Source organism: Oryctolagus cuniculus, chromosome 6 (assembly GCF_964237555.1).
Source record: "Oryctolagus cuniculus chromosome 6, mOryCun1.1, whole genome shotgun sequence".
NCBI classification, from domain to species: domain Eukaryota; kingdom Metazoa; phylum Chordata; class Mammalia; order Lagomorpha; family Leporidae; genus Oryctolagus; species Oryctolagus cuniculus.
This window is the reverse complement of record NC_091437.1, coordinates 163,701,286-163,711,255: the sequence shown is the minus strand read 5'-3', so window position 1 is coordinate 163,711,255 and position 9,970 is coordinate 163,701,286.

The window sequence follows — 9,970 nt, the reverse complement described above, 5'->3', positions numbered from 1 at the left end:
ACTTGAGTGATGACCTGCAGGAGCTGATCCTGCTCCTGATTGGAGGAGAGCAGCGTACTCGGTGTGTGGGTAGCAGAGTTGGGATTGGTGGAAGAGGACTATAAAGGAGGAGAGAGACACCATGCACCAGGAACACCTGAGGAACATCTGAGCAGCCCCCGAGAGAGCCGGCCGGCGGTGTGCCGCTCCCCCGTGGAAGTGGGGAAAGTGGCAGGGGGAACCGCCCTTCCACGGAGGTGGAAGGGACGGTAGCCAACCCGGGAAGGGATGGTAGCCAACCCAGGAAGAACCAGCAGCAAACCCGGGAAGGGCCGAGCAGACAAAAGAACAGCGCAGGGTCCTGTGTCGTTCCTCCACGAAGAGGGGGAGCGACATAATGGTGCCGTGACTCGGATATGAAGCCTAGGCAGGGTCCTGTGTCGCTCCTCCATGAAGAGGGGGAGCGACATAATGGTGCCGTGACTCGGATAGGAAACCTAGGAGAGAAGAAGCGGGAAGAAACGGGAAGAAGTGGGAAAATACCAGAGAGAGAGACTAGCAAAGAGCCTAGGGAAAAGCCGGATGGAAAAGGTGCTGGAAGAAGCTATCGAAAGCCTAGACATAGACTCAGATACGGACTGTGGGAAAGAAGTTAGGATTGAACGTGAAAGCAAAAAGAAATTTAGACTCGGATACGGACTATGGCGGGGAAGCTAGGAGATTAAAAGCGAAAGTGAAAGCTAGAAGAAACTTAGACTCGGATACGGACTGTGGGGAGAAGCCAGGAGAAATGAGAGGGGAATATTGTTGGAAGAAAAGTTAGGAAACATACCGGGTAGAGAAAAATGTTAGGGAAAATGAAGCTGCGGGGGCAGGCTGAGGCGGAGACGAAAGCTATGTTGGGATTCGTCAAGTCAGCCCGGGGAGCAAAAGGCGAAAATCTAAAACCAGAGGCAGAGACGCATAAGCTAGGTTGGAATCCGTCAGATTAGCCCAGGGAGCAAAAGACGGGAAGCCAAACCGAAAGGCGGAGATGTAGGCTGGTTGGATTTCGCCAGGTTAGCCCGGGGAACTTAGACTGAAAACCAAGAGGCGGAAACGTGAGCTAGGCTGTGTGATTCGCGGAAGCCGCTGCACGCAGAGAGAGCATGCGGGGCACAAGTGGGGAGAGCGCACGGGGCGCTAACAGATAGGGAAAGTGGGGCTAGCGCGAAGGCCGTGGTGTGGGCGCGAAGGGGCGCGGAGACCGCGGAGCGCTCGAAGCCGGGAAGCCGCCGCGGGGCGAAGCGCTGAGAAGCAGCCTTGGGGCGTGCGCCGGGAAGCCGCGGGGATAAGAGAAACAGAAGTTTAGAAGTAAAATGAGAGAAATAGGAATGCTGGCAGATAGAAGTAAAATAGGAGAGATAGGAATGCCCGGAGGTAGAGAAATAGAGAAAAATAAGGCCTCCCCACAACACGGCAATGAGAGAGCTTGGATTCTGTCTGCCTGATTAGTAAGACGATAAGCACCTGTGGGCAGCTGCAGGTCACCGAAGACAGGCACGTTATCAACACCAATAAGTCTCCCCACAAGATGGCAATGAGAAGGCTTGGATTTGGTTTGCCTGATAGGGCTTGTAAGCACCTGCAGGCAGTTCTAGCAGAGCAGAGCATGCGCTGCAGGGCACCAAACACAGGCACGCATCAGCGCCTAAAAACCTCCTCACAACATGGCGAAGAGAGGACCCGGACTCGGTTTGCCTGATTGGTAGGGCTTGTAAGCACCTGTGGGCAACTCTAGCAAGCAGAGCAGAGTGTGTGCCGCGGGGCACCGAAGACAGGCGCGTATCAACGCCAAAAATAAAAAGAAAGGGGGAATTGTGGAGAGCAACTCGGACTAGACTAAGTTACTGGAATTAAGACTTATTCTATGCATCTGCTCTCCCACAATATGGCGCTGAGAAGGGAGTAACAACTTCTACGCAGCTGCCTCTCGCCAACTTGAGTGATAACCTGCAGGAGCTGATCCTGCTCCTGATTGGAGGAGAGCAGCGTACTCGGCGTGTGGGTAGCAGAGTTGGGATTGGTGGAAGAGGACTATAAAGGAGGAGAGAGACAACATGCACCAGGAACACCTGAGGAACATCTGAGCAGCCCCCGAGAGAGCCGGCCGGCGGTGTGCCGCTCCCCCGCGGAAGTGGAGAAAGTGGCTAGGGGGAACCGCCCTTCCACGGAGGTGGAAGGGACGGTAGCCAACCCGGGAAGAACCAGCAGCAAACCTGGGAAGGGCCGAGCAGACAAAAGAACAGCGCAGGGTCCTGTGTCGTTCCTCCACGAAGAGGGGGAGCGACATAATGGTGCCGTGACTCGGATATGAAGCCTAGGCAGGGTCCTGTGTTGCTCTTCCATGAAGAGGGGGAGCGACAGGCTACCACAGACACTGGGGCCTGGGAACACTGGACCCTGACCGTCCCTACCCCAGCTCACTCATGGTTGGAGTTTCCATACCCAGATGTTATGGAACACGATGGATGCCACTCACATCACCTCCTCCCCACCTCCCCAGTCAGAGCCCACCCAGACAGCAAGAGCACCATTCTGGAGAAAGGAACCCTTATCTCCTCTCTGGTCAGTGGTGCAAGGGCTCTTCCTAGGGAAAAGGTAGAGGTCACGAGGAACGAGAACTCCATGGCTCTCCCTGGCCGACTGGCCTTACAGGGAACACAGTGGGGAACTCCATATCTAAGGGTGTTGCTGAAAACAGCGGAGATCTTGGCAAACAATTAGGAGGCTGGCAGGTCTATGACAGAAATGGCAGAGCCGCCAGCAATGTAAGAGAGAGACCAGAGAAAGAGCCAGCCAAGAATCCTCCAGGAATGACACAGCTCTGGGCTGGGAATGTTTGGGGGAGTGCTTGGCTGCCCTGCTCAGCTGCAACCTGAGCCGAGGGTGGGCAGACATGGACAATGCCCCATGCCACCCACAGATCCATCTGCATTGGTGGGGCCCACACTGGAGCAGGACTGAGCACACAACAAGCTTCTACAACAGAGAGGACAGGGAGGTGAGCCTTGGGAAAAGGGCTTGGCATATATCAGAGAGGCCCCACATTCTGGAAGAACATGCCAGGGTTGCAGCCTCTCAGGAGGAATCAGAGAGGGGGCTTCCAATTATGATCTCCAGACTAAACGTGGACTGAACCCCAAGAAACTTCCTCAACTGTGATGTACAACAGCATGTAAGTCACAAAGCATCATGTGGTAAAGGGTAAAACCAACGGCCTAACTAGCTAATATCCAATGGTAAACAGTGAAGCTAAGTAGTTAACTAACATCCAGTGGTAAAGGGTAAAACTAACTAGCTGCCTAACTGGTAACATCCAATGGTAAATGGTAAAACTAACTAGCTAACCTAGCATCCAATGGTAAAGGGTAAAATTAACTGGCTTACTAACATCCAGTGGTCATGAGTAAAAGCTAACTAACTTATAGTAAAAGTTAACTGGGTGGGCGTTAAGTGCAAACTTTGACATTGAGTGTCTTGTGACATTGACCATCATGAGGGTGACTCTGAGGTAGCCAGGTCAAAAGATGAAGAAACCAGAGCTGAGATATGAGACGTCAGAAAACTGTAAGAGAAATAGGCTAAAGAATGCGTTCAGTGAAGTCATTAAACAAATAAACAAATGACCTAGCAAACCAGCACCATCACCTTAGGAAAAAATATTAGCACCCAGAATGGCTACATATATTATAACATAATTTTTAATAAAAATTTATGAGGCATAGAAAGAAAGAAGAATGCATGAACCATGCAGAAAGGAAGGGAAAGCAAAAAGCAAATAATAGAAACTGGGCTTTGAAGGGACTCTTATTTGTGCCTTAGCAGGCAAACACTGCAAAGAGTGGTTGTTACATTTAAAAACTCCGCTTAGAGGAGTCCTACCAGACAGATAACATCAATAGAAGAATGCATTAGAAAAAAGAATCAAATAAAATTGTGGAGTTCAAAATATAAAAAAATTGAAAAGTTCACTCAACAGTAGATTTGAAAAGGCAGAAGAAAAGTTATCAAAATTACAGATAAATCGATAACAATTATAGAATACAATGAACAGAGAGAAAAAGAAAATATATTGACAATTAAAAAACATTATTGATTCATATTAAAGCAGATTTAAACAAATGAGCAGTCCTCACATGTTCATGAGTTGTAAGACTACACAATGTTACTCTGCTCAAAGTGACCTATAGATTTCAACAAATCATTGTTAAAACACAGAACAGCCAAAACCACCCTGAAGAAAGAATTAAATCTAAGACCTCACGCATGCCAAGTTCAAACCTTACTATACACCTGCATTAGTCAACCCAATGAAACTGACATGAGGCTCTGGGTGTGTGGAAGTGTGGAATGAAACTGAGAGTCCAAAAATAAGCCCACATTTTTATAATTGATAGGTGCAATGTAAAATTGCTTTTCAGTGATGGCACCAAACCAATTCAATAGGATAATGTTTTCAAAAAACTGTATGGGCTTAATAGACAGTAACACATAACAGGATGAACTAGGACTGCTTCCACACACCTTGCACAAAAATCAACTCAGAATTGATACAGATGCAAAGGTAAGAGATGGAACTGAAATTCTTAGAAGAAACTCTACTTTTAAGAGTAAAGCTTTGTGATTTGTGATTTGGCAAAAATTCTTATAGATAATGCAAAAGGCACAAGCAACAAAATGCTATATATGTATAAATATAATGTATTTTTTATTTGAAAGGCAGAGTTACAGGGATGAAAGTGAAAGCGAGAGTGAGAATGAGAGCAAGGGTGAGAGTAAGAATAAGAGAGAGAGAGAGAGAGAGAGAGAGAGAGAGAGAGAATCTTCTATTCTCTGGTTCACTCCCCCAGACAGCAGCAATGGCAGGATCTTGGCCAGGCAAAAGCCAGGAGCCTGGAACTTCATCTGGGTCTCCTATTTAGATATCAGGGCCCCAAGCACTTGGGCCATCTCTCATTGCTTCCCCAGGTGCATTAGCAAGGAATTAGATCAGGAGCTGAACAGCAGGGACTCGAAGCAGCGTTCATATCCGATGCCAGAGTCACAGGTAGTGGCTTAGCCCACTGTGCTACAAGTGGTCCCCTAAGAAAAACTATGTAAACTGGGTTTCACCAGAATTTATACTTTGTACTTCAAAGGATACCATTGAGAAAGTGAAATGACAATGTGCAGAATAGGAAGAACTTTTGCAAATCATAGATTAGGGACACGTATCAGAATGCATACATATAATTTCAAAGGAAATGACATATATTCAAAGGAAATGAAATCAGCAAATGAAAGAGATATCTACACTCCCATGTTCATTGCAGTACTATTCACAATAGCCAAGATACAGAATCAATATTGGTATCTCACCAGATGAATGAATAAAAAAATGTGGTAAAAATGCACAAAGGAATTTTAGCCATAAAATGAATGAAATCCTGACATTTGTAGCTGCATGGATAGAACTGTAGATCATTATCTTAAGTGAAATTAGACACAGAAAAACAAATACCAAATGTTCTCCCTCTTATGTGGGTGTAAACAAACAGCTGATTTGAACTTATAATGATGATTAGGAGAGGTTTGGAAAGGTGAGAAAAGGAGTCAAAGGCAGGTTGTGTAATGAGCAGCACAGCCAGATGGAAGTAGCTAGCTCTAGTGTTTCACAGCACAGTGGGTGACCACAGTTCACAAGAATGCATTATCTACTCTATAAACAAGGGAAAAGAGGATTGAGGGCTCCAAATACAAATAAAAGATAGAGCTTGTTGCTTGGCATGGCAGATTTATGCCATGATATGCTTTGTAGTATCACACTGTACCCCATAACATGCAATAGTAGCCTGTTCATCAAAAATGTTGAATAATTAAATGTACAGAAAAAATCAAACCATTTCATATCCCCTAGAATGCTGTTAACCAAAAAGACATGAAAAAATAAGTGTTGTCAAGGAAACTGAGGAATTGGAACATTTATAATGAGAGGTGCAAGGCAAAGTTGTTCAGGCTCTTTAGAAAACATACTGGCAGTTCCTCTAATAGTTAAACATGGAGTTACAATCTGACCCACAATTATGCCGTTAGGCATAGCCCTCCCTCATACAAAAGCATATGTCAGCACGAAAACCTGTTCATGAGTAAAAATGGCAATACTACTAATAAGAGCCAAAAGGTAGAGACAACACAATGGCCACCAAAAGTGAGTGGATTAACAGAATGTGTTATATCCATTCAGTGGACTGTTTTATGGTCTTGAAAAAGAATAAGGTAGAGATGTACATACAACATGGATGGGGCATGAATGCATCTTGCTGAAAGATGCCGGGCACAAGGACGGCATGGTGTGGTGTTCCATGGAATTCCCCAAATAGGAAAATCGATGGTGAAATTAAATCAGTGCTCACTTAGGACTGGGAAATAGGAGGCAATGAGGATTTACAGCCAATGAGCACAGGATTTCCTTTGGGGAGATGGAAGCTTTTAAAATTAAGAGGGGGAAAAGATGACATCATCTAGTGAATATATGAAAGACATCGACTTTATCATTTCAAGCGGAGGATTGTGTGATATGTGAGTTATATTTCAATAAAGCTGTTTAAATCCCACAGATGTGGGGACAGTGTGATGCTGCAAATGCCAAGGATACGAATTGCAGGGAGTCTTCTGAATACCATTTTTAAAAAAATTTTTGATTTATTTTTTAAGGAATACAAATTTCCTAAGTACAAGTTTAGGGATATAGTTATTCTTCCCACCATACCCACCCTCCCACCCACATGCCCACCTCTTCTCCATCCTCTCCCCTTCCCAGTCTCATATACCATTAAGATTCATTTTCAATTAACTCTGTACACAGAAGATCAACTCTATACTAAGTAAAGGTTTCAATATTTGCACACACACACACACACACACACACAGAGAAATGGCTAAGAACTAGATTCTGAACACCATTTTACAGATTGAGAGTCTGCCTCTCACAGAATGAATTTACCCAAAGTCACACAGCTAATGAGAAGGGCCGAATTGAGAGGTGCAGTGCTCCCTCCCTTCTCTGATTTTCTACAGTGCCCCACGGATGGGTGCTTTCTGCAGGTACTCACACATGCTTCACATGGTGGGAAAATAGAGTTCTTGTTCCCAGATAAATGGTTGGTAGTGGGTGGGTGTGAGACTCAAAGAGGCTTAAGGCAAGGTGAGATCTCTAGTTCCATCTGACACCTCTTCCTGTTTCATCATTACTGTTTTTTTTTGGTTGGAATTAGGGATGTGGGTTTGGGTTGAGCAGTGACAATGCCATCTTGGTGAGATAGAAAATGTTGACTTCTTGTAGCAATAGGCATGACCACGAGGGATGATGCTTGCTCAAACAACTGCTCAGGTTTGAGTGTGGTTTGAGTGAGTCTCCAAGGTTCATGGACGGGGGTTGGGCCTGCAGGTGGCCATGTTGGAATGTGGCATGGAACCTTCAAGAGGTGGGGTCCAGTGGGAAGTATTCAGGCCACTGAAGGGGCAGCCCTTGGGAGGAATGAGTGGGACCTGGCACTGTGGTTACTTTTCACAAAAGGGATATTTAAAAAGAGAAAGATGCCACAACACAAGTCTCTCCTTGGCTTCCCTTCATGGGTGCTCCCACCACGATGTCACCCACCATGATGAGGTACATGGAAGCAAGCTACACGGCTCCTTTTCTTTACAAAGTACCACCTTCAGGTATCTTGTTTTAGCAACAGAAATCAGGCACAGTATTTGTTAGGACAATAACTGTATACATCTGGAAAATTCAAATGTTAACTTCTCATTTATCTCTTTCATACATTTTATAAGTATCTCCCTTGTTACCACTGAAAAAAAACACTGAGAAGAAAGGAATTAAAAGCCTCACTCTAACACATGCACTTAATTTAGATTTTATGAGCTACTGATTCGCTCTGCATGCAGTTGGAGGAGCTATGAGGAGCTCTGCTGTTCTTGGCAGCACATTTCGTAAAATGAATTTTAAAAGACATGAGAGGTCTTGCATCTAATTGAATCACACATTTGCAAAGACTGAGCTGAGAGAGCTACAAAGGGGAGAGACGAGGGAGCATCCCGACTCCATCTCCCACTGAGTGAGGCAGGAGCTTCGCCTGATGGGGCTTGCTTAGAGAACGAGGCTGGTGCTGGCTACTGCACCCTGGGGAGAGGTTTCCAGGAGGTGTCCCTGAAGAAGCATCTGTTTGACTGAACTGCAAATATTTATTAATCTAATACAATATTAGTAGAAAGCATATTCCTGACCCACGCTAATTTGGCTTTTTCTTTATGTTCTTCTATCCAGAATTTCTTCATCTGTATATTAAATCACAATTTTTAATACTTCCCTCCTCACAATCGCTTCTACTCCAGACTGCATTATCCCAGTAGAGGTCACAGACTTGGAAACTTGGGCCAAAAGTCCAGGTATTAGCCACCATTCTTCACTTTCTGTCATTGTCCTCTGGTCAACAAAATGTACCCCACATTTGAACCTCATCATTTTCCTGGGTCTGTGCTAGTGTTGGCTTGGATTAAAGCGAAGACTCTCCTGACGGTGGCCTCCACCTGCTTTGCCTAGCTTCATTGACCCAGTTCCCCAAAGCAGTGTCACCTCAGGTGACCCCCTCTGGAACATCTTCAAGTGGCTTCACCTTTTAGCCAGAATAGAACTTCTGTTCCTGCCTTTGTGAGTTGCCTGTGGCCTCGCCCTTGTGCCGTGCTGTGGCCGGTTCCGGCCCCTTCCCTGCTCTTCTTCTCCATGTGTCACCTGCCTGGAGCACCCCTGAGCCTTTCACACCTCAGCACCTCCGTCTGCAACACAGGAGCTGTGGTAGGGCTGCTCCTCACGGTGATCACACCCTGCGTGCCTCTCATTTGCTCAGAGAAGCCCCTGCCCCACCCACAGTCATTCTCTGCCCCTCTGTGTTTATGTTCTGCTTGGCACTGAAAATCATATAGAGCCTGTGATTTTAAAACATGATAATTAACTGTTTATTTTAATTTGAGGAAGGAGAGAGAGAGAGAGAGTTCCATTGTCAAGTGCTTGCACTTTTCATCCTCCAAATGCTCACCAGCCAGGACTGGGTGAAGCTGCCCAGAATTCCATCCAGGTCTTGCATGTCGGTAACAGAGACTCACATACTTGAAACATCACCTGTTGCCTCTCAGGATGCACATTAGTAAGAAGCTGGATCAGACGCAGAGTAACTAGGACCCAAACCAGGCACTCTGACTGGGAAGGTGGACATCTCAAGTACCAATTTAAACTCCTGCACCCAACACACAGCCTCGTGTTTAATTTTTAAATACTGTCCCTCTCTTGCAACTAAATATAAATTTCATGAAAGCCAGGATCTTGTCCATTTTGTACATCTCTATGTGGAGCATTTAGAAAAGCACAGCATAGAACGGATATACTCTACAATGCCTCCTGGGTGCACCAAGATGAGATTGTACATAATGATCTTCAACAGAGCTGAACTCTGAAATTTTTATTTGAGGTGAGTCTCTGCAATTAGAGTTTTCGCCACTTGAGGGCAGAGTCTACTGCTTTTTGCATTTCTTCTTTAAGCGTTCTCCAACAGAGCCAGGGCGGCTATTTGGGCTGTAAACTGTAGTCCATAATTGGCTCTAAACATCCGGAGATTAAAATGCGTTATGTAATTTGGTCTTGTGCTTGCAGAACTTGGAAGCCAAAAATAAAAAGCACACAACAAAACAAAAAACTCATGTTCTCTAGTCAATCGTCTTCTCTTCCTCCTCCTTTTTCTTTTCTTTCTTTCTCTCTCTCTCTCTCTTTTTTTTTTTAAAGATTTGTTTACTTATTTGAAAGGCAGAGTTACAGAGAGGCAGAGGCAGACAAAAGAGGTCTTCCATCTGCTGGTTCACTCCCCAAATGGCTGCAACAGCCGGAGCTGAGCTGATCCGAAGCATGAGCCAGGAG